At 36.7% G+C, this 25,670-nt stretch overlaps 1 protein-coding gene across 4 annotated transcripts in view; it reads left to right on the plus strand.

The window, feature by feature from the left end:
* The window catches only part of LOC145693464 (uncharacterized), a 622,508-nt gene that overhangs the window by 159,646 nt on the left and 437,192 nt on the right, over positions 1–25,670 (plus strand). The window contains exon 1 of one of the 4 annotated variants that reach the window (XM_081769492.1): positions 3,753–3,885. The exons of 2 other annotated variants lie outside the window; for them this stretch is intronic. The gene's annotated coding sequence lies outside the window, so the exon portion shown is untranslated. Of the gene's footprint in view, positions 1–3,752; positions 3,886–25,670 lie in introns of those variants that run through there. One more of the 4 variants, XM_081769495.1, reaches the window with a different exon arrangement.

Below are 25,670 nucleotides of genomic sequence, written 5' to 3' on the forward strand. Positions count from 1 at the left end.
TATATACTTGTGGTCGGAGATGGAACCTATTTTTAGAATACAGGGTTATTACAAATGATTGACCCGATTTCATAAATTCACTGTAGCTTGATTATTGAACATATTGTCACAAAACTTTGCAGACGTATTGAGAAACTCAAAAGATTTTGTAATGACATTCACCAAAAATGGTGCTTCATCATAGAAGACGAGTTTCTAACAACACTCATCTTTCTTAAGCTGTTGCAACTGTGCCGAAAATTCAAAGCGTCTGACTTAGTCATCAGGCATCAGGGCTGGTAGCAATTAGAATTCTTTCCGTAAGATCTTGCAGACGGTAGGTTGTGGAATGTTCAGCTCTCTGCTTGCTGTGTGCGTAGACTTCTGTGGGCTTCGTGCAAAATTCGCTTGTACTCCCTCAACTATCTCTTACAAGACAGATCAGTTGATTTTCTGAAGCTGTAATTATTGTGCATACCATCGCCGAATGGACATGGCAGTTGATGGATTTTTGTTGAACGTGGTTGGGAAGTGTCGTTGCACTCTTAGGTCTGAAAATGATGTAAATTAAACTCGAGCATAACATATGCTTTCTCAGTGCCTGTCGCCATCTTGGATAAATGCTCACTGCTGCGCTGTCGCAGCAGAAATCAGAAGCGAACCTGCAACACATTTTTTAAAGTTTTCAGTACGTCTACAAAATTTTGTGACAATATGTGCAATAATACAGTAAACTTACGAAATCGGGTCATTCATTAGTAATAGCCCGGTATAGATAACGTTGCTCCATCTATCTTACACTTATTGCGTTATGAAGTCATTTCCAACTGAATGCTCTATGACGTAGCAGGTTGGTGGTCGGATTCTCAATAAACCATTCACGTAGAGCAAGGAGAGGGCAGCAAATGTATGGTTGAAGACAGTGGTGACAGAAAACCAAGGCATAGTCGGTGCTTTTGCAGATGCACTACTCGTAGAATCGTGACTAATCGAACACTGGCAACATTTGTTTTATTTGATTCTGTCTACGTCGTTCCCTCCCTCTTTTCTTACCCAAATTGTTCACCTGCCTCTAATTGTAAACGCCTCCTTCTGTGTTATATATGGGGAAGTTGAAAAAGGCTACTTAATGGGATTAAATATTAAAACCAGAAGTGGTTAGTTAATTCTAACATTTCACGTTTCAATAGAGAAATAAGGACGAAGATTGAACCTATTCTTTCGATGTGGAATTAGTATTAAAAAAATATATCTTGCTCTTTTACTGTGTTTCACTTTGACACTTATCGCAGACGAACAGAGAAGCGACAAAGTTGTACGATGTTGTAAGATTTCCATATTTATATATACTGTATAACAGTTAAAAGCCTAACTAACAAAAATTCTCCGACAATGGTCCAGTGCATCCTATTCGAATCACTCACACTGAATGCAATATATATGTGTATTACAGTGGCAAATGTACGAGGTATCTCGTATATGCAGGTAGTACAGAAATACTGCATTAAAACTAGAAATAGCCAATTCCGGAATTTATACTTTTCGGAATCGGGAAAGTAAAATCGGAAAAAGTCTGGAATTTAGAAAATTTCTGGATCTCGGAAGTATTACGGAATTCGGAAAAATTTCGGAATTTCAGAAAATTTCAAATGAGAAAGAAACGTTTACAGTTTAGTGGAACGTAAAGATACGCAAAAATGATACAGGGAACGTTTATACTGTTGTGTGGGAGACCCTAAAATACTTCTAATATCTTCCCCAACAATGTTATATTTATATGGTGAGGGCCCAACAGAACAGTCTGTTGAACTGGTAACTTGGCTTTTTCATATAACATAGGTCCCCTTACCAGTGTCAAACCCAACGGCTCGTGCGATTATAGAAAAAATCGACCATATCGGATTGGAAATCACCTATTTCCAATAACTTTCTTTTCCATTTTTGCGTATCTTTAATTATAATGGAGTTGGCTTTGGATCCGGACATTTAATGCATCCTGTACAACAAATAATACATTGAATGGGACAGCGAATGATTAAGATTAAATGCGTTAGAGACAGGGTCGTATCGTCGATTTGTAGGCCCAGTGATATATGTGAGGTTTCTATGCCCAGCATAAATAAATTATTTTGCGGCAACTTTGACATTTACAAATTCTATCCTACTATGAGTGCACCTTGCAATAGTTTACAGTCCTAAAATACCTTATAAAATGAGATTCATCATCTGTAAATATTCTAAATTCCAAAAATAAATCAGAAATAAACTTTTTTTTTTTTTTTTTTTTTGATGAACTTCTCTCTTATGGCGCGGGGCATGGTGCGATTTCCTCACCACAGGGTGGGCCTGATTGGATAGTTGTCAGTATACAGTTATGGATTTGTATGACAGATTAATATGAAAGTTGACATATGATCACTGTATCAGTTGTAATGCTTTTTAGCTTTAGGCTACATGTTTCACGGATGGGGCTCCAGATTTTTAGACTGAAAAACCGGGAAACCGTATGGAAATTTACAGTATAATCATTCACAGTAATTAGACACTTGCGTTTTATTGAAATATGAGAATTAATTAAATAATAAACACTACCAAAAGTGAATAACAGAGTATATTGCATTTACTTGAGTGTCGATGCGGGATTTTTAAAAATATCCCACGAGCGATATTAACTTATGTTCCGGAGAAAAATCGCGATATTCAGAGTTTTGAATCAGTTTTGGGAGGACAGATTATTTAAATCCAGGACTGTCCCTGCTGAACCGGAACGTCTGAGAGTTCTTTTCGCAGACCATATGTCTGAAACTTCTGAGTTGGATGATCTTATGTGGTCATGTATCGACTTCTATTGACAATGTCTTTAGCCCAGACTTCACTATCTCTGAACTCTTTCAAGCACTGGGGGAATATGCATGAGACACAGGGATTTCGTTTGGGAAGGGCAGGTGGCAGTTGCTCTTCCTTCCGAATTTGAGAATTACATATTTTCTAATCGATTGTATACTGATATATTCAGGGCCGTACTTACGCGTGGGCCATGGGCCGCGGCGGTAAATTTTGGAAGATGAAAAATATTCTGGGACTATTTTTTTTTCAAATGGCTAAGAAATGAAATGGCTATTTTTGTTATAGTTCTAGTATTGTTATTATATATAACTTTTTTCTGCTTTTACTTTAATAATGATTGTTCACTTTACTGGTACGTCGGTGCAGAATCTTCTTCCTCCACCCTCCAAGCAAAATCTTACATGATGCTGCTGATTTTTTTTTTTTTTTTTAAAGCGAATTATTAATATCGGTTTGCTATACTGCACTTGTTCTGTAGTTCGATATGTTCATAATAGTATGATTATAACATCTGGCAGGCCGTAGAAAAATATTTCGTGTTAGAGAAATATAGTTGCCAATGCTGATCTTTTATTTACAGATAAAAATGAGGGTTAACAGAGCTTAGCGAGAACCAGTTTTATAATGATTGGCACCTTCAATGAATGATTGCTTCAAAGATGCATTATCTTTAATCAACACACAATTAAGTTTGCTTCCACCGTGAATCGAACCCGTGACCATGCATACTGAATGCACGTGCGCTGAACTACACAGAAAATTTATAAATGCAGCGATATAAATTAAGTTCGTTGTTTTTATCTCATAAAACATATCTCCGTTTTGAAAACTAGCAAATATGCATTGTTTTCTAAAAATCAATCAGTTTTCGTAAAACGTTGTGCGAAAACTTCTGACGTGTGATTGGTGAGCTGGCCACCGAGTGTCGCTGCCGTAGCAATTTTCGCTGCAGCCTGGAAGCCCATACGTAGTTTGTTGTTCACGCGGAAGGGAGTTCGTAACGTGCTGACGGTGGACGGGTTACGTGAACAATTGTTTGTAATGACAACCTTCTGAGTGGTGAGTATTGATTTTCTTTTTCCTGCTTGCCTTAACCTTTGTCAGGTTATTTATCTATTGACTTGTAAACCTCAAAAAAGCAGCTGATTAAATAGAGCTTCCTGAACATCAAAGATATTTACATCGAGTCTGTCTGCGACGCCACACCGTCTAGTATTGTCATCACTTTGGGGTGTAACCTCTGACGACGCTTGCGTGCATGCGAGCAGTGAGACTTGAAATATTTTCTCTCTCTCGGTTGCATGTACTGAAGCTACGAACATGAATCTAGGCCAGCAACAAATTCTCACCGACAGAACATAAATAATAAGAGAAGAAAAACAAAGACGAGAAATATTGTGTTTATTTATTCACATATTACACTTTTAATTATCGAGATTTATTAATAGTTTATGCCCCGTTTCATAATAATATTAAATTACAATCCCAACGCTAAATAATTATTTCCAATTCTGGTATATTAAAAGAGAAAATATGAAATGAAATCTTTAAGTTTTACGTCCCACGATTATGCCGGTTAGACTAAAGGAGACGGTGATGATGAGTAATGAATGGAATAGTGGAATGAAGACAGTGGGAGGAAACGGGAGAATCCCGAGAAAACCCACGAGCACGGTGTTTGTCTACCACAAAGTCCACACGGCGCGAGCTGGGATCGAACCAGGGACCCCAGATTTACTCTTCAAACATAGGCATTTTTTCAGGTATGATTGGAATGTTTCAAGCAGTGTGCGAATTAGGTTCTTGATAGTAGGAGGAGGAGAGAGAAAATCAGACCAAATAGCACGCAGAGATGTGAAGGTGCATAATTCAAAATGAGGCAATGACATCCTCTTCCCCCTCCTGAAATAGGAACACATATAGACAAGAATAGCAATAAACCAGTTAAGTCAACAAACTTAACAACAGTACCTAGGTTAATTGTATATTGCTTGAAATATTTACATGTAACCTTTCCGAATACATCCTTCCTGGCTGGCTATGCTTCAAATGCATAGTAGCTACTGCGCACGCCTTTGCTGCATGGAGACACGGGTTCGATTCCTGGGGTAAAACATTGAAATTTGAGCGCACTACAGTGTTTCGGATTTCACCTTAACACTATAGGTCCACGTTAGTTTCCGCACTAAAACTCCAATTTAACAACAAGACTTTCCGAATAGTATACACAATGTAAGACGTTTGGAAATCCATAATTTATATTACTTTGTTATACGTATGTGGTTTGTATAGTGCCATTCAATCTCTTCATTTCGGAATACAACTACTAGGTCAAAATCATATGAAACGACATTAAACTAGTGGAATGTGACAACATTCTCGAACTCTTTATCGCTAGACATACAGTAGTTTGAGGGGGGAAAGCAGAGGCGGATTTAGCTCGGGGCTCTAGGTCCCACCACCAGTTTTTTGAGTAACAGAAATAATTTAAAATATTCATATATTTTTCAAAGTTTATAGTAAACTCATGATATACCTATCATAGTCTCTGTTTTGACTGCCCCCACCCCCCTTAGTTCTTACATTCTAGATGCGCATCTGGAAGGAAACCAACATCTTCGGTAGGGATGCTTCAATTAGTTTCTTGGGGGAATCAACATGTAATTGAGCGGCAAATCCCCCGCATCCCCCGGAAATCCTCAGTCTGGTTCTTAAGTCATGTTACTGAACTTCCTGGCATTATGCCCATAAAGGGACATGGGCAGCCAGACTTTATTCTTTTTTAATCAGATGATGTGTAGTCAGCACGTAGTATTTATTCTCCGTTAACCCTCTTTTTTCTAGATAAGTTCAACTCGTCAATTTAAGTAGCCCTCAATTCTGAAAATTGCTGTCCTTGCGTCGGAATTCGAATTCGGGATTATCTGCAATAAAAGTTTGGGTCTATTCGGTCACACGGGAATGGATAATTAATTGTAGTTAAAATGTGTTGATGAAAGTGATTCAAACGTCCTTTTGGTTTTCATGATGTATCTATTAAATTGGACGCACTTCGCTCCGTTGCGGAGGCTTCACTATGGTGCGATAATTAGATTCCTGGCTTCTGGTGTACGTGGTTTGGGTTCGATTCCTGCTGGGAGAGCATTAGGAAAATGAATACATTACGGAGGTAGATCTACGTCTTAATGTAGCATCTGTACTGAAAAGGGACGCTTAATTTCAACTAAGAAACGAACAAACCTATGTACTATATATTCGTGGATTAATCCTGGATCATCTTAACTTGTGGTAGACAACATAAAGTGTCCGTGGATCTTTCAGGGGAAGTGATTCTTTCGTTTCTTCCTCCTGCTGCCATATTCTACCGGTTGCTCCATAATTTCTAAGACATATCCCTCGTGTGGCAAGATATTTTATTGATACATTACAATGTCGTCGATTCTACGCCACCCTCTAAAGTTTGATTTTCGATATTTCGTTTAAGCACCTTTTGTTGTAATTAATGTTTTGTTTGTTTATTGAAATTTAGCGTTCCTCCACCAAGACATGTACCTACAATTTAAGGGAGATCGAAATCACTGCTTGGGTTTGTATCCATGGAAGTACCTCCCGACTGGAATCGAACCCAGCCACTGAGAAGCACATATTGTGTAATCGAAAACAGATTGCTGAATTTACAAAGTGTGCACAGTTGATGTTTGTATTATTAAATACAGAATTTTGCCTATACCGGCTGATTGTACGTTTATCCACAAAGCTACCGAACTTACTATGAACTTTCTGAACATAGATATTTTGTATATGGTTTAATATCAACAATTTGTCTTATCAATAGCGTAAATTTTATTATTTCCTGATTTTGCTCGAAAAATACGGTACTTGAATAAAAAAAAAAAAGTCCTTTCAGTTTATATACGTAACAGTAAAAAATGTGCTATGTAGGCCTATGTGTGTTTCTTAATAGTCTTAGGTGGCTGGATTTGTATTCAGGGCCGGCGCTAGCAGTTTTGCCGCCCTGGGCGAAACTTTCACATGCCGCCCCTTTAATTCGCAAACCTTATTTTGACAGAAGACGTTCAAGTGTCACGAAAAAGTAATATGCCCTATTTAAAAACATGTATGAAATGGAAAAATAAATAAATTGAACTACCCTTCTCGAATGTTTACGTAATATTTAAACGAGCACACGCATGACACAATATTCAGTATGCTCGATTTCGCTGTTTATCTGTGATATGCAGAAGCGAATACAAAAATTATTATTTTTTAAAAAAATATATATTTTAGTCACAATTAAGAATTTTAATTTTTAAGCTTATTTTATATCAAAAAGGTGTTTTCAATAGAGTATGAAGCATGAAGATAATATAGTGAATCAGATATTATACAAAACTAAGTGATTAGCCTAAGCCTTATAATTTAATGAATACAATGAAGATACATAAAATTTAACATATCTTAATTGAAAGAAACTTTTATTGCTTTGATATGAGCAAATTTCTGTATCACATTCGAGTAGTCCAATGTTTCAGCCAATTCGTGTTCTATTCATATCGTCGCTAGACCACTCAAGCGTGTTTCAGACATGGAAGAACGTGGATAGTTTTTAATAAGCTTAAGTTTCGAAAAACTTCTTTCTTCATTTGCCACTGTTACCGGTAAGATTAACAAAATCCTAAGTGCCACACTGACATTGGGCGCAAAGTCGTGTTCCTTAATTAATCTTAAGGGGGCGCGGTGGCTCAGTAGTAGAGCGTTCACCTCAAGGCTTGGGGTCCCTCGTGCGATCCCAGCTCGCGCCGTGTGGACTTTGTGGTGGACAAACCGTGCTCGTGAGTTTTCTCGGGGTTCTTCCGTTTCCTCCCACTTTCTTCATTCCACCCTTTCATTCATTTCTCATCTTCGCCGTTTCCTTTACGTCCCAGCATCAGCATAGCCGTGGGACGTAAAACTCAAAGATTTCATTTCATTTCATTAATCTTAAAATCTCTTTTGGTGAACTTTTAGGCTTAATTATAGCGAATAACGCTTTCAGTTCGTCTTCCAAATCACTGGGATTGATATCTTTCGATTCTTCCTGTGTTAAAATGCTGGCAAGTTTAGTACAATTTTCAGACAACAGTTCAGGTAGCATAATATCTTTAAGATTACATATATCGTAAAGAAAATCGAAATGCTCGCTGTGATGTTTAAGTTGCTGAAACATCTCTCTTAAAACTAACAAAATCACGTCTAGAACTTTTTAATAAAAATCGATCTTGTATCTTGTTTGTGGATCTTCAATTGCTTCATTCTCTGCCTCGTACTGAAACTCTCTCTTCTTTCGCCTTCGAGCTTACAGTGTAGTACCTATCCGTGGATCATCTATACAATGCTGATGCTAACTCCATCGCATAAACTAAGAAAGAATGAAACTTTACATCATTTCTGCTTCTTTCAAAGTACTCAGATATATTTTCGAGAAACCCGACTGCATCCAACGCATTAGAATGAATGCTTTGGAGACTTTTGCTTACTGTGTTTACGTGGAGTAAAAAGTCATACCGGATATCAAGTGAGCAAAGAAAAGTAAAAGTCACGGAGCTGGTTTACTATACACAGAGCATCGTGGGTGACTATTCTATCTGTTCTATTGTCGTTACTTATTTGAAGTAAGGCATCATAAGCCTCCCCTATTTGATATCTAACGTAAGTAGAGTCAGAACATCAATTCGGCTCTCCTACTTTGTGCTGCTTAGTGGTTTTAAAGTGAGACTACTAATATGCTCCTTTAGCCCAACGTTAAATTAACGCAAAAAAGTCATAAACTTTTTAACTATACAAAAAAAAAAAAATGAAACGGCGTACTAAGATACTGTGGCTGCATCGTTAACGACAAGGTTTAGTGAGTGACTACTGCAAGGAACATAGAAGACTCGGGAATTTATTTCTAAAATTCTCTTCTGAATACCTGAATGTTTGCCTTTCATATTGGAATCATTGTCATATCCTTGGCCCCTCATATCTTCGATAGAAATGTTCATTTCCATTATCTGTTTAATTATTTCTTCTGTCAGTCCTAGACCAGTTGTGTCTATTATCGGTACGAAACTAAGAAAACGAAATTTTTACGAGGCATTCTCCATTATTGTGTGTAATTTGTACACAACGAACGATTATTGTTATTTGCTCTGTAGCAGAAAAACGGCAAGGGAAATATTGAATGAGATACATGTGGCTAGTAGTTTGATAACTGAAAATGAAAGGAATGTTCTGAATTTCATGAATGTGAGTGAAGTAAGTTCAATTACATTCTCTGTTGAACACAATTTTATTTTTCCATGTGGGCCTATAACGAAGCATTATATTTTGATAATATTCTTTTCTTTTTTCAAATTTTGCCGCCCATTGGAATTGCCGCCCTGGGCGGTGGCACGGCTCGACCCCCCCTCGCGCCGGCCCTGTTTGTATTTCAGATCACACTTTTGTACAAATAATAAATTGTAGGTAATTTTGTTTCCTTCAGGCGTCTGTTAGAAAATATTTATATAGATTAAATTTTAAACGTGATAAATATCACTCTTGAAAAAGTGTATAACATAATACCTGTCGAGTGGAAGGATGTCGTATTTCGATATTACGGAAATGGAACTTCCTTGTCGCACCCCCGCAATAGGTCAGCGTGTTGAAATACGCTTTGTCCAGTAAAGAAGATTAGCTGGGAATTTCCTCCGATATTTATTTAAAAATTAAAACGGAAGTGCATTTTTTCCCTAAAAAAAACTTCTTAGTGTAGTCATTTGATAAAAACTCTTGATGTGTTGAAATTATGATTGTTTAGATGGGCTTGCCCTTCATTTTGTTTCGGTCGTGCTGACGTAATTGTAGTTGGGAACTTCATGATTTTAATGCTTGGGTTTTCAGCGTTAATATCCACCAGACCGCATTAAAGGGAGTGCCAACTTTGCCTCATGCGTTGGACCATAATTTCCTGCTTAGCAGTGGTTTTCCTCTTACTAGTCTAAACTTTTGAGGAATAGTCATGTTTTCTATTTGCTCATATTAGTAAGTGACATATGACAGCAGTGATAAATAGTGATTATTATTACATTTGATTTGAAAGCAAATTACATTTGATGGAACTTCTACGTACTTTTGTTTGCTTAGAGTTCAATGTTCCTTTTTTTCTTTTCACCATGGAGGCTGGTAGATATAGAGTTTTACGTAGAATTCAATTCATAAATACTCACCTCTACCTGGAAGTGAATCCTGAACTCCAGCAACGATTTAGCTAAGAGAAGCAGTGTATGAGTTTAACATTTAAACAATCTTGTCCTCTAATGTATTACATTTTTTTTTAAAAAAAATTAACTTACTGAAGTTTAATATGCGTCCCCTTTATAGGTAAGCGGGTAAGTGGTATCAATTATGTCGTCGGTCAAGAGACAAAGTGGCGATTTTCAGTTATCACTAGTAGAGAGCTTCACGAAGGTATTTCTTTCGTGTCACAGAAGAAGATTGCAAACTTTATCCAGGAAATAGAGCTCCTTTGTGGCTAAGCGGTTAGAAGTACGCGCCTTTGGCGTGGAAGACCGGGGATCGATTCCCGGCGGGAGCTCATGTTCTTCAGATTTCACGTTAATGTGTAGGTCCGTCTCATATAGCCTCACTGCTGAAAGGGACGTTAAATTCAAAATCAACTAAACTTTATCCAAACAATAGACTGTCTATCGTTTGGTGTAAGTGATGTTAAAAGGTATTTTCACAACACAAACAGGTGTTAGCCGGCATTAGTCTTCTTAGGTTTTGCAGTCCATCTCGATTGTTTTGTTTTTACCACAAAAACGAATTAGTAAACCGTACGTCAATCACTGAGATCTATCTCACGAGTAAACCTTACGTTTGGGTGAATCGAGTTGCTGACTGAGACACATATCAGAAAGTAGTACTAAATGTAGTCAGTATTTCAGTGAAGTTGTAGGTGCGAAGCTCCAGGGGTTTAGGAGATACAGTTACCAGAACCTCACATGGAAGTATAGAATAGGCTTCATACAGTTGGAGGAAAAAGCTCTGTAGTACCTCTTGTAACGACAAAAGATGAATAAAAAATAAATGGGTACACATTAGGACTAGGGGGAAGTCATATAGTAAGGGTATACCTGACGGCGGCCATCTTAAATCCCGCCATTTTGAATTAAGATTATTTTTTTAAAAATAGGAATAGGCTCATGTGATACATGATTTAAGGCTCAAATTTAATCAGAAGAACAATGGTGACGTTAATTTTGATTTACAGGCAATTGGTAAAAAGTTACAGGGAAATTAAATATTGTTGCAGCATATTAGTCCTTTACTCCACCTTGTAAATTTTGTGTTAATGATAATAATTAAATAAAAAGCAGGTGGATAAATATTAGGTCTATGGTAAGAGTTGCCTTGATGGCCGCCATGTTCAAATCCGCCATTTTGAACCAGACAAAAGTTTTAAACAAAACGCATAACAGTGTCACCTTATTAATAGCAAATTTTATCATAAATCCAACAGGACAACCATTTTTGCTTTATCATTAACCAGCACAAAATTAAATGGGAATAGAGTAATGCAATAGATGACTTCGGGCTAGAATGCTGGTTAATGATAAAGCAAAAATTGTTATACCGCTGGACTTATAAAATTTGCTATTAATAAGGTGTCAATGTTATACGTTTAGTCTGATTCAAAATGGTGGATTTGAACATGGCCGCCATCAAGGCAACTCTTACCAGATACCTAATATTTATCCACCTGCTTTTCATTTAATTATTATCATTAACACAAAATTTACAAGGTGGGATAAAGGACTAATACATATGCTGCAACAATATTTAATTTCCCTGTAACTTTTTACCAATTGCGCATAAATCAAAATTAACGTCACCATTGTTCTTCTGATTAAATTTGCGCCTTAAATCGTGTATCACATGACCCTATTTTAAAAACTTAAACTTAATTCAAAATGGCGGATTTCAAGATGGCCGCCGTCAGGTATACCTTTACTATATGACTTCCCCTTAGTCCTAATATGTACCCATATATTTGTTTTTCAACTTTTGTCGTTACAAGAGGTCTTACAGGGCTTTTACCTCCAACTATATGAAGAATATTCTGTACTTCCATGTGATGTTCTGGTAGCTGTATCTCCTAAACCCTTGGAGCTTCGCACCTACAACTTCAATGAAATACTGACCACATTTAGTACTACTTTCTCATATGTGTCTCAGTCAGCAACTCGATTCACCCAAAAGAAAGGTTTACTTGTCAGATTCTTTGAACAAATCACGTACACAGTTAGGGTAATTTCGCTCCACAGTGCCATTGGGTATGCAATAAATCATGCCGAAGATCTTTCTGTACCCTCATCCAATGTCTTCATCAATTTCAGACCATTGCCCTAAATATTAAGACTTCTTCAACAACGCAAGATAACAAAACTAGGTAGCGTGTCAATTGGACCAAAGCAGTTGAAGTACATGTGAAGAGATCTGCACCTTAAATTTTTTTTCAAACTCTCTCACTTGAACCTATTCGACAGATCAATATCTTTGCCACGACTGTTACAAGATCTGTCTTTGGGGGGCGCGGTGGCTCAGTGGTAGAGCGTTCACCTCTGGTGCTTGGGGTCCCGGGTTCGATCCCAGCCCTCGCCAAGTGAACTTTGTGGTGGACAAACACCGTGCTCGTGGGTTTTCTCGGGGTTCTCCCGTTTCCCCCACTTTCTTCATTCCACCATTTTCATTTATCTCTCATTATCACCGTCTCCTTTAGCCTCACCGGCATAACCGTGGGACGTAAAACTTAAAGATTTCATTTTTTACAAGATCTGTCTTTACTTACCACTCCTAAGATGTAAGCAGATAAATACAGAGACTTAAGAGTTTCATCTCTGTCAGTCGAACTGTGAATTAATCCATGTTTATAAAAACTTACCAAATCAGTAGATAGGTAGAGGATAGTGAGTCAGTCTCTATAAAGATGATAGTCATTTTTGTTTATTCTTCTCTTAAAAATTAGGAGGCACGGTGGCTCAATGGTAGAGCGCTTAACTTAGCTTCATGGGATCCCTGGTTCGGTCTCGAACCAGGTTAAGTTTGTGGTGAACAATATCAGGACCGTGAATTTTATCGAATACTCCCACATTCTCATTTCACCAATTGTTTCATCATTTACTTGCCTTAATGATCAGTCTCCCTTAGCCTAAACGGTATATACGTGGGACGTTAAACTGAAAGATTTCATTTCGTTTCTTAAATTAGAATTCACTTTTAGTTTTTCTGAGTTTATTTTCGAACCGAGGTATGTTACATTACACTGCATTTAGATATTACGTTTCTTTGTTATTCGTCAAATTATAATACAAGACAGGATGGTCAAACTAAAGTATAGTAAATGTGTGGGGACATACCATAAGAGGTGGTAAAGGCTGCAAAGTATAACCAAAGTAACATAATAAACAAAGTAGTTAAGTAGGGGGAATAGGAATGGGAGAAGGTGTTTGAAGACATATTGCATTGCCATCTTGAATTTTATGCGATTGTATTCAATGGAAACCAAAGTGTGTGATATGTTATTTTAATAGCAGATGTTCGTAGAAATTAGTAGCACTGTTATTTTTGCCCTACCACTAATTATTACGAAGCTATGATTGCTTTGTATCGTTGCAAATGACATTAGCAGAAGATAACCGTGACGCGTGCAGAGTACATTGAGATACGGGGGGACACTTTGAACACGTTCTGTTACAGTGCTTAGTCCTTGCTGTATAACAGTATATATTTTGATGGGGAAACAAAGGAACAGTCATACCTACTGATTACTAGCGATAGTGCAAAACATAACAGTGCCATTCAGTTTCTACGGAAATTTGCTATTAAAATGACACATCACGTGCTATGGTTTCCATTTAAGACAATTGCGTAAAGTTCAAGATGGCGGGCGTCATTGTGATGTGCCCTAAAACATTTCCCTCATCCATATTCCCCACCTACATTCTTACTTTGGATATCTTTTGCAGCGTTTACCATTTCTTAGAATTTCTACACTTTTGGATCACCCTGTATTTTATACTAAAAATTGTTATAGACATGCGATAATTTTTCATCTCTACGTCGGCCTTGCAATCAAATTAACCTTAATATTTTCCATAAGTAGAAACTTTACTTTATATATAATTAAACTATTTGCTTAGCAAAACAATATATTCACATTTAAAAATTACGTACGTGTGACAGTTTTGCTAACTAACACTATGGCTTCATCAGACACTATAATCAGGCTGCATAATGTCTGATGAAGCCAAAGTGTTAGTTGGCGAAACTGTCACACGTATGTAGTTTATTAGTGTGAATACATTTTGCTCAACAAATTGTTTGTGTCAAGTTAACCTGTAAAACACTGTTTCACTGCTCCCTAGTTAAGGTACCTTGTAACTTATTGGTGGAGGGATGTATACTTTGCAGAAATTGTCTTGTTTGAATGTATTAACTATGTATATTAAATTACGTTTATAGTTGTAAACATACAACATAACATTAAAACACACTCTTATTTTCATATCCCACTTCCTGAAGGCATGAACATTTACTCTATGTAAGGTAAACATGACCGTATGCAACAAAAACTGTTTCTAAACATTCACTGAAATTTGCGAATGAAAACTCGGTTAATTTTATTTTTGCTTACTGAAAAAAGTAGGAAAAGTGGCGTAAGCCACTTTAAGCTTTCACCGGTAATGTGTATTTGTTATTGCGTACAGTATGCATACGTAGGAATTTTATCTGGGCCGTTTGACTCACCGATCTCGAAAAGCTATTTGATTTTTTCCCCAGGTTTTTATTGCACGGTGGCTCAATGGTAGAACACTTACCTCTAGTGCGTGGGGTCCCTGGTTCGATCCCCAGCCAAGTAAATTGACATCATGTTGTCCGTGGGTTTTCTCGGGTACTTCCGTTTTCTCCCGCATCCTCATTCCACCTATTCTTCCATCGTCGTTCATTTGCCTTAATCATCCGTCTCCCTTAGTCCAAAGCCATAACCTTGCGAAGTTAAACTAAAAGGTTTCATTTCATTTTCAGTTCAAGTTTTTATTGTGTGTTTTTCAATTTATTGGTTAAATTTAAATTTTAATTCGTAATAAGCAGTGGTTATTTATTACGTGTGAAGGGTTATTGGGAGGATGTTAAGAACTACATGCATGTGTAGAATTGTTGGAAATACTGCAATTCATTCTAGAAGTTTTAATATTAGTGTGGGACAGTGATGGGTAAATTTTTCTTAAAAGGACAAAAATAAAGAAGAAAAGATTTGAAGAGAGCCAGTACAATTTATTAAGAACAGCAATGTGTATTTTTACAAAGTTCTTGTGGTACTATGCCCTATCAAGTTGTTGAAAGTTTCTCGCAATCTGATTCGAACTGGGATGTACTTACTGATTCTCAGAAGTGAACTTAAATGCTCACCTGTCAGCCTATTTCTAATCCAGCTCTTTCGAAGTAATCCTATTTCTTTTCGTTCTTCAGATTAGAAATCATATCGCGGACGGGATAGAATCCTTCAGAGGACTACATCTGGCCCGCAGAACGTAGTTTGTCCATCAATGTTGGAGGACATATAGATCTAGCTTTGAGGCTATTTTTTCTTTTAAATAGTATAAAATGAAGGCACGAGAAAGCGATTTTAAATCATCTAAACGGAGATAGCGTAAGAGGCAGTACTTTCATGTATTCACGAATACCGTGTTTGGTTACAGGTTCTAGTTGTTATGATCACGCATTGGGACTTAACGAGATTCTACTGTTACTACAACAACCCTCCGTTACGCTACGTAACTCTTTGAATAAAGGCGAATTTTTTGAATTCTGTTTTTTTTTTTTTCAATAGACACTTGGAGTGATTATCTCGCCCTAGTTCCTTAATGGAGTCAATCAGTTAACATATCCGCGGTACGGATAACTGACTTTGCATATCCCGTTTAAAATCTACACTTCCTAGCTTCTATGCAACTTGCACAGCAGCAAAGAAATGTTGCTTGCCTATAATAAAGGACATACAGCTTTCCTCACTGCAAAATACTCATTCGTATATATTTCACACACGGAATCCCTATTGTCTTTAACAGAGTTTGTTCTATCTGAGTTTTTCCGCATTACCTTACCCAAACCAGCGGCACATGGATGTCGGAATAGTACTTTGAACTGAAGACCAGATTGCTCTTTTAACCATTCTGTGCTTCAAGCAAAGATACACTATATACGTATATTGAGGTATGTGTGCATGTCTAAGCTCGGTTGCTTAGACGTAATGTTTAATTTGGTTCATATCTTAGTTCCGATGCAGATATGTCATTTTCTTGTAACATTATTCAGTTGCACAGCTAAATTCATGTCGGAAAAACACACGTAATACCATGATAGGCATAAACAGCTTTGGTGAATACACCCTTAGTTTACCGTTAATCAACCAAATGTGAGGTTTTGGAATCACGGCTCAGAAAAATGTATCCTCGTGTGCAGAAATTAAAAGTTTTACTAGGCCAGAACTGATGCTTAAAAACTGATGAATTGTAAAATCGGTATAGAAATTACAAATCCTATATATTTGTTTAAGATATATATTACTGTTTGGTTTACTGCACTTGTGTTCCAAGGGAATTGCTAATACTTTTTGAGACTTTACTAAAACACTTAATAATACTAATGTTTTAGATTTTATAAATTGCAAATGCCTTCTTTTTCCTACCTGTTTATAGACACATTATCCTTCCATTAGAACCTTACTCCTGGACTAGTGGTTTCCATAAGCGGATCCAGGAAGACCTCTTAGGGGGAGAAGCGCTGAAGATTATCGGTTTTTTCTCTCATCGAGCTCTTGCTGCACTGGTGCCTTACCATTGAGGAAGGGGGCGATAAACCCTTCGTCCCGCCTCGTATGCATGTGTGATTGGTGCATGAAATCTCGGGTTCAATTCCCAATGGAAGAACACCGAATTGTAGGGCTCGTCCTATATAGCCTTTCTGCTGACAAAGGATGTAGGCCTAAATAAATACAGACCAAATAGTGTCCTTTCGTTAGAAATTTACTGGAGACATTCAGCTTCTTCCTCAATTTCACATGTAATGTTATCTTGGACTCTCAATGTTTCAGTTAAAAAGTACTATGTTTGCAACCTTCTTGTAAATAGTTTCTATACTGAAGGGAAATGTCTGGTACTGAGATATTCCGTAATAATCACAGCAGCGAGGCGCGTGTCACCACACAATATATACATATAGACATCATTTGCAACATGATGCTCTGTAACGTTACAGTTTGCTGGTCCCGTTCTCAATAAACAACACAGAGAGAAAAAGCAGTGAGGAAACTTGCAATGGGAGAGAGCAGTGATGCCAGGCAGGTAAGAACATCGATAGAATAGTCCATAGCTTTAGACGCATACTAACGTGGATTATTGAGTGCGCAACCACAACCAACGCTTGCTTATTCCTTTCTGCTACCTAATCTGCTCTATTAATACATCTTCTGTTTCTACCATTTACCTCCGTCATTGGACCATGTATGACGTAGGAGCGTGTTTCCTTAATAAGATAAACAGCAGAGAGGAACATAGAGTAAAGAAAGAGAAGAACACAAGATAGGATAGTGAAAGAAATGAATGATGACATACATCCACGTGTAGTATGCCTGCAAAGCCGTCGGCTGCGCTATCGATTTCTTGTTTGGTTATAACCTGGGGTAAAAGTGGATCTAAAAAGGTAGGGGAACACAAAAGTAGGGGGGTCAAGCTGTCTCCCATGCCTATCTCTGCCCATTGGATTTTTTTTTTTTAGAAAGCGGGGATACGTCACATTTTTCTGGAAGTGGGGGGACGAAGTCGCCCCGCGTTCCCCTTCACTTTTACCTCTGGTTATAACCATCGCATTTTCTTAACTACATGTTTTTTTTTTTTTTTTTTTTTTAAATTTTCAGAGAAGTTAAGCAGGAAATGTTACGTAATGGAAAAGCGTGTTCCTACGTCATCCAATGAACAGTTGGGAGTGACTGCTGTTTGGGACCATAGTTCTCACAGTAGCCACAAAACGCTTACATGGATCAAGCTTTAGCACATGGAAGGAAAGATATCAGTGACAGAATATTTTCTCTTGCTTACACCCGTTGTTTGTAATTGAGTCACGTAACAGACAAGTGCATCCGCTTCTAATTTCCCTTCTGTCGCATACAAACACTCCTTTCTGTTATTACTCATGACCTCTGTTTCTGTATTTTTCACTTGAATTTCCGGTAAATATTTTCAGAAAATCGTTTCGTTATGATTTAACTTAACGCTCTTTTGCATATTCTTTTTCTTGGTCATTTTCGAGAGATTGATGTCTATTCATCCATCTCGATATATGTAAACTCACCTAGACACTACACCGTTCAACAAACTGAAACCAAAATTATATATTTAAGATTTTATGAGATTTTCCAGTTTTGCTTAAGTCGTTCAATATATAAGTTTCCGTAAGCTATAAAATATTTGTTTTTAAAGATACGTTTGTAAACTATACACACACGTGTAGGTAGGTCCTTCCTTCTTACTTCTTCACATAATCCCCATTGAGATTCAGACATTTGTCTCAATGTTACACCGATTTCTCCAAACCTTTTGCAAAAAAATCAGGGCTCTTGGTTTTTAGCGCTTTCCTTACATTCCGCTTCATTCCTTCATCTGTTTCGAAACGTCGGTGTCAGTTCACAATTAAGATTTTAACATCAGAAAAGGACGGAAATAGGTCGGCGCTAAATTGAGGCTGTATGAAGGTTCCCTACTAAATATTTTAGCTACACAGCAAAAGATGATGGTTTTAATACAACTCAATTTTAACATAAGTCAGTGGTCCCAGCCACTGACGCAAATCCCAGGGGGACGAGGGGGACATGTCCCCCAATCGTGGACCTGGGGGGACTGTCCCCCCAATAATCTGACTTAAAAAGTGCTTTTTGGGATAAGTGTGATGATTTGTGTCCCACTGCCACAATGGAATGTAAGATGAAATTGATTTATTTTGGCTTTTCCATGTTTTTTAAAAAGAATCGTAGTTCTGTAGTATTTCAAACTGAACTTCGTGCTGTAGTACTTTTAGCAGTCTCATCAATATGTATTAATTCCACTTCCGCTACTTGGGCACAAATTGCAATAAATGCCAGAGGAGGATATGCCCCTCTCCTCATGCTGGGAAGTTGTCTCAGCTGTAGGTACGGGCACAAATTCCCTGGAAATGGAGAGACATGCCCCCCCCCCAACATTGGAACTGGAGGCTCTCCCGATAATCCGATTTGAAAAGTGCTTTTTGCAGATATGTGTGATGATTTGTGTCCGACTGGCACAAAGGAAAGTGAGATGAAATTTGTTTCTCTTGGCTTTTCCATTTTTATTGAAAATAAAGGCGTGCGACTGTGCGTGACATAACCTGATATGAAATCTTATCTCCTCCTCTCCCTAGGCCCTAGCACACGAAGAGTATATAGACTATCCAATGTCAGTAGAACCCATCTTTTCAGTAAATGCGCATTTAATGTATTTGTAGTATCAGCCTAGACATCTACTCATGCTTCGTAAGCTAACTAACTCTATAGCCTATGGAACCAAGAGGTTCAATGCTCCGTTGACCTCTATCCTTAGCCAACTAGTCCAGTTTCTACTTTGTATTCCTATTTTTGCGACATCAATCTTAATATTGTGTTCCCATCTGCGCCTAGGTCTTCCTAATGGTCGTTTCCCGATTGATCTTACCGCTAACACCTCGAAAGTGTTCCTACTTTCTTCCATCCTGGCTATATATTCTGCCCACCTAAACCTCCTAGACTTGATGACCCTAACAATGTTTGATAAGCCGTATAATTTATGTAGTTCCTCGTTATGAAGTTTTCGCCATTCCCATTCCTCTTGGGTCTGAATATTCGTCTGAGCATCTTGTTCTCAAATACTTTCAGTCTATGTTCTTCCCTCAGAGTAAGCGACCATGTTTCGAAACCATACAGAACAACAGGTATGATTATTGTTTTATATATTTTAAGCTTCAAGTTCCTCGACAGAATTCGCGACGACAAGAGATTTTGAACTGAATAATAACACTAATTCCCTGTTTTTAGTCGATATTTAATTTCTTCGTAAATATGACTTTCGTCTGTTAATATTGATCCTAGATATTTGAAAGTATCCACTTTATCAAAAGTATTATTTAATATTTTAATGCATTCATAATTTGCCTTATTACGGTACCGACGCACTTCCATGTATTTAGTTTTCTCTGCATTTACTTCTAAATCCTTGTCCCTGCAAGCGTTTAATAAGACCGCTACATTTCTTTCTATTGTTGTCCTTTCATCCCCTATTAAATTTATATTATCAGCGTACCTATAACCTGGTGAACACCGTTCAGCTCTAGGCCCTGGTTGGTATCTTTGATTTTCCTCATAGCGTATTCCAGGACAAAGTTGAATAATAATGGCGACAACGCACCTCCTTGTTTCAGGCCATTTTCGACGTGAAAGCTCCTAAACAAAAATTTTCCTACCCGGACTTTACTTTGGGATTCATTTAAACATGCCTTAATTGATCTAATTAGCTTTTTCGATATTCCAAATTCTATAAGAAAGTTGTACAATGTTTCTCTCCTCACCGAGTCGTAAGCTTTTCTAAAATCAATAAATAGTTGATGTACCAGGCTACTGTATTCCCACTTCTTTTCGAGTATTTGGCAAATGGTAAATATTTAGTCGATAGTTGATCGATTTCGTCTAAATCCACACTGATAATCTCCAATAATTTCATTTGCATATGGGGTCAATCTTGCTAATAGAATGTTTGGAAGGATTTTATAGGATGTTGACAGAAGAGAGATGCCTCGATAATTATTACAGTCAGTTTTGTCGCCTTTTCTTGTGTTTTGGAACAATGATTGATTCTTTCCACTCTTGTGGCAATTCTTCGTTGTTGTAGATAAGGAGAATGAGTTTGTGTATCTTGTTCCACAATTTTTCGCCTCCAGCTAAAATTAACTCAGCCGGAATTTCGTTTACGCCCGGAGATTTGTGTTTCTTTAATTTCTTTATTGCGATTTCCACTTCTATTCTTCTAGGTTCTGGAATATACGGTTCTGTGGTGTGTATCTCCCTTTCTCCACGCACATTAATTTTTGGCTGTGTGTTAAGCAAATCGTCAAAGAAATCTTTCCATCTATTTAAAATGCTATCTGTATCAGTGAGAACTGTTCCATCAGCTTTCATTAATATAAACACTAGGTTGATAGCCTTTCTTAAATTCGTTGGTCCCTTTATACATGTCCCGAATGTTTTTATTTTTACTATTATCTTCAAGTTCCCAAATTTTAGCTTTCAAAAAATAGCGTTTCTTCGTTCTAAAAGTTTTGGAAGTTTCCCGTCTGATGTCTACGAAATTTTTTGTAGTTGTTTCATTCGGATTTTGTAGCCAACGAGCCTGTTTTCTCTTCTCTGCTAGTTGGATCCATGGTTTGTTCCTACGTATTTCCGCGTGTCCCAATTTTTCTTTTGAGAGAGGATGCTTCGTAAGCAGAGAAAAGAATGCAATTGCTGGAATATTTTTCTCCATAATCTTAAGGTTACATCTGTTAACTAAAGAGTATATAAAATGCGTCAGATTTCTGTAACGATTCCTGTAATGTTATTAGTAACACCCAACTCAAGTAGTTAGCGTTGCGTAAGAGACGATTTTAGTGTTATCTGATTAATAGTTCTGCGTTGAAATTAGCTTCGAAATTACATTTTCATTCGGAATAATACTACTAAAAAAAGCTATAGTGCATGTGACCCTAGATTAAATTTTAGATAGGAATGCATGTGTGTTGAATAGTCATTTAATAGTACCTCTTTTAGACTCTTTAGTTTTACGGCATATCGATAATAATAATAATAATAATAATAATAATAATAATAATAATAATAATGCGTATTCACAGTTGAGTGTAATTTTACGGAATTGTTTCTGTAAAGTACTTGTTTGATGATGTAGTTTTATGTTTAAAAAAAATGTAAAATGCGTTTATATAAATTGCAAGAAAGTTGAATTACTTTCTATCTTCAGCCAAATTATCCTCAAATGTTCTAAATGTTTGATTGTGATCACTATTATTTCAATAATTTTTGTCTCTTTACTTTAGTTAATATTGGTTAGTCAATATTGGTAAACACCTTTGAAATTCATAAACAAATTCGTAATGTTTGAGAATTTTGTTCAGTATAAAGTTAGAAAATCGTGATAAAATATATTATTATTATTATTATTATTATTATTATTATTATTATTATTATTATTATTATTATTATTTTAACCTTTAAAAATTATTTCACGGTTCATTTATTTCAGCAGGCTGTGATAAGCTTTCTCGCCTCTCTGGAAGAATTTCAAAACCACTGGTCTATTAGATCATCATTTCTTCTTCTTCTTCTTCTTCTTCTTCTACTACTACTACTACTACTACTACTACTACTACTACTACTACTACTACTACTACTAATAATAATAATAATAATAATAATAATAATAATAATAATAATAATAATAATAATAATAAATGTGGGATGCCGAAGCCTTGAATACCCATTGAGAAACTTAAAAGTCGGCGCGTATGGATGGGTTCATTTTAGTTTCCTTATTAAGAGAAGACTATTAAGGATTCACATAGAAATATGGAAGATGCAACACGACTTTCTGCTTATATCATAATAGAACTCATTTTCGACGAAAATGTCAGGGCAGTTTTTTTTTGAGCCGCAGTGATACTATCAACTATTTTTTCAGTGTGTTATATTGATTTATTTAATGTTTGTTTAGGGTTATCCGTACTTTCGTAACCCATAATAAAAATTCTTCGGGCAGAGAAAACAAAAATTAAGTATACAATACCTTATATAACTTATTTTGAAATGACATAGTATATAATGAAAACACCTATATTTTACATTCATATATTATTTGCTTGGAACAGTGGGTAACTCACCCATGGCATACAACTATGACTCTGTATTTATATTTTTATTTGTATAACAAAATAAGTTATAAGAGCAATAAAATATTTTATGACCTTACTAATGGGTCATGTTCCTTTGCGATTGAAGGTAAACAAAATGTATAAATAGATAGTGCCTGTATAGTTCAGTCATAAAGATTGTGATTGGATTTTTATTACAATTACTCCTACGAAAATGATAGACGTTAAGACCAAGAACAATGAAGTCACAATTTCCTGATTGCAGCAGACGTTGCATGAACTGTTTTATTAACAATTACTGTTGTGTTTGTAATGGAGACCTGAAACCCTTAGGAAAGAGGTATAACTTAACTATATAGTCACTGGATTTGTCTATGTTATAATCACCTTCGTCGCACGTGGAAGTTTAGAATCCAAGTTCTGAGTGGTGATATGTATGTAAATAACTAGATTCCAATTGCCAACCTGAGGAACACACACAACTATCTTTCTCTGGTCTTCGATTACATTTCTGGCCAATTCAGTGCGTTCTTCCAGAGGTATAAGGTAGTAATGAAATTTGGCGCTTTTTTATGTTTAGTTGGTTGAATTAAACTTTAGCGCCCCCTCTCACCACCAAGGCTATGTTGAGATGTATACCTACATCTTAACGTAGGATCATACCGCATGAGCTCCCACTGGGAATCGATTTTGGATTCTCTGCACCACAGGCACGTAAGGTAATCATATACCTGTAGTCACGATAGAGCTCATTCTTTGATGTTTAGGAACAAGTCTGTTTGCTGCTTAGGGTTAACTTTCTATAAAGAGAGGAAAGGGGTGATCAACGACCAACACCATACACGGAGTTATTTCAACACCGAAATAGGTGTCGTAGTAACACAGAATTGGGGTCGAACTAACACCAAAAACGGTGTTAATCTGGTGGTCTGACCTTGAATTTTAGCACAAGGAGTGTTGAATTAACACCATAAAAGTGTTACTTATAAGATTTTAACCTCAAATTATGACACAGATTATGTGTTGAAGTAATAAGAAAATGATGTTGAAATAACACAGGGACTGTTATATTGATATTTGACATGGTGTAATATTAACACAAAATAATTAACACACTACACACAGTGTTACTTACTTTCTTCGTGTTGGTGCAACACCGCCACAAGTAACACTCAACACTCTTCTCGATATTTGTTTTGCTTGTAGATCTGCAGAATATAACTTACGAAGAGCCACTAAATGCTCAACAGGTGACTGTTTATTGGCATCTGTTTATGATGACCACAATCACTCGTTTCATCAGCGATAATGCACACGTTTGTACCAAGTAATGACATTTTCAAATTCTTTTCAAGTACAGTTTTCAAACTGCGATTATATCATTCTGAATTTGCGAGCTTCAGTAACTGATTTTTTGGGGTGGTCCTTATGTGTTCCTTTTATTTTCAGTGTGACCTCTCAATGGGTGGACTCCTTTTGTAAGACAGATAATTATGTTTATTAGTTCCTCTATGATTTATCGATTTTGCAATCTTGTTTGTTCTTGCTTGAAAATAAAAGCCCTGTATTATATCAGTTTTTAATTTCGAGCGTTCAGGAAAGAAGATTATTAGTTTATACATTTCCTCAAATACAATAAGTTTTAAGCAAATATTGAGGAAGGAAGGTGGAATTCGAAAATATACTCAGCGAGCCTAATATTGCGAATAATCTGTACGTTTAGTAATTTTGTCTTGGAAAAAGATATCGCTTATTTTTCTCTTATTCAAATATCTATCTTTAATTTTCTTTGATAACGCAACCCATTAGGGTGTGCCTGGGCATACCGTGGCTACACCTATGGTATGGAAACGTAGGTGACAGTACCAACATGTGCTCACATGTATATATATATTTGCTGTATCACTAACTACTTTTATGAATGATACTTTTTTCTCCACTTTCTAACATTTCAACATGTTCTATTACACTTAATAAAAGAAGAAAAGCACATCTGCACATTTTTTTCGCGATTGCGAAGGTTGGTTTGAGGGCACGAAGCTAACATCTATGGTTTTTGTTTCGGAAGATACCTAACGTTGGACTTGAGTTCATTCTTTGCTAAGCGGTTAGCGTACGCGCCTTTGGCGCGGAAGACCCGAGTTCTATTCCTGGCGGGAATTCATGTTCGAATTCCACATTAATCAGTAGGTGCACGTCTCATATAGTCCCGCTGCTGAACGGGACGTTAAACTCAAAGTGAACTCAACTCAACTGAAGTTGGACTCAGAAATTTTTTGGCTGAAAATAGCCATAATCAATGCGGTCATTCTTTTTGGAATAAGGTGTACATTTTTATGAATAAATGGGATATAGATAACCACCGTTGAAGTCATCGTTACCCGTTTAGATTGGTAACGGATTTATTTCATTAACATACTTGGAGGAGATAGTCTCTTTAGGTATATATTGCAAAAAAGAAGCAGCCAATTCTTGGCTTTCGTTGAAAAGTTATCGTGTGAAGTAACGAGTCAGATAGATGTGCTAAAATTACAATCTTATAACTCCCATTAACATGACCTTTATAAACAAGAAAAGCTTGAAATCTCAGAAAGCATGGAACTATTAGTTTCTTATTTTTTAAATCCAGAGGTACTTGGACATGTTATTTAACAAAATACCGAATTAGATTTATACAGTAGATACGTTCTACAAGTTGTTTTTAATTATACCGAGTATTGGTAAACTCGTTGTGAAACTTTCTTGTCAATCTTTGTACGCAGAGCGGAAGGAAATAATGCATGTGTTAAATTCTATTACTGCCATTATTTGACTAGGTT

This window comes from Thermobia domestica, chromosome 8 (genome assembly GCF_964235325.1).
Source record: "Thermobia domestica chromosome 8, izTheDome1.hap1.1, whole genome shotgun sequence".
Classification (NCBI taxonomy): domain Eukaryota; kingdom Metazoa; phylum Arthropoda; class Insecta; order Zygentoma; family Lepismatidae; genus Thermobia; species Thermobia domestica.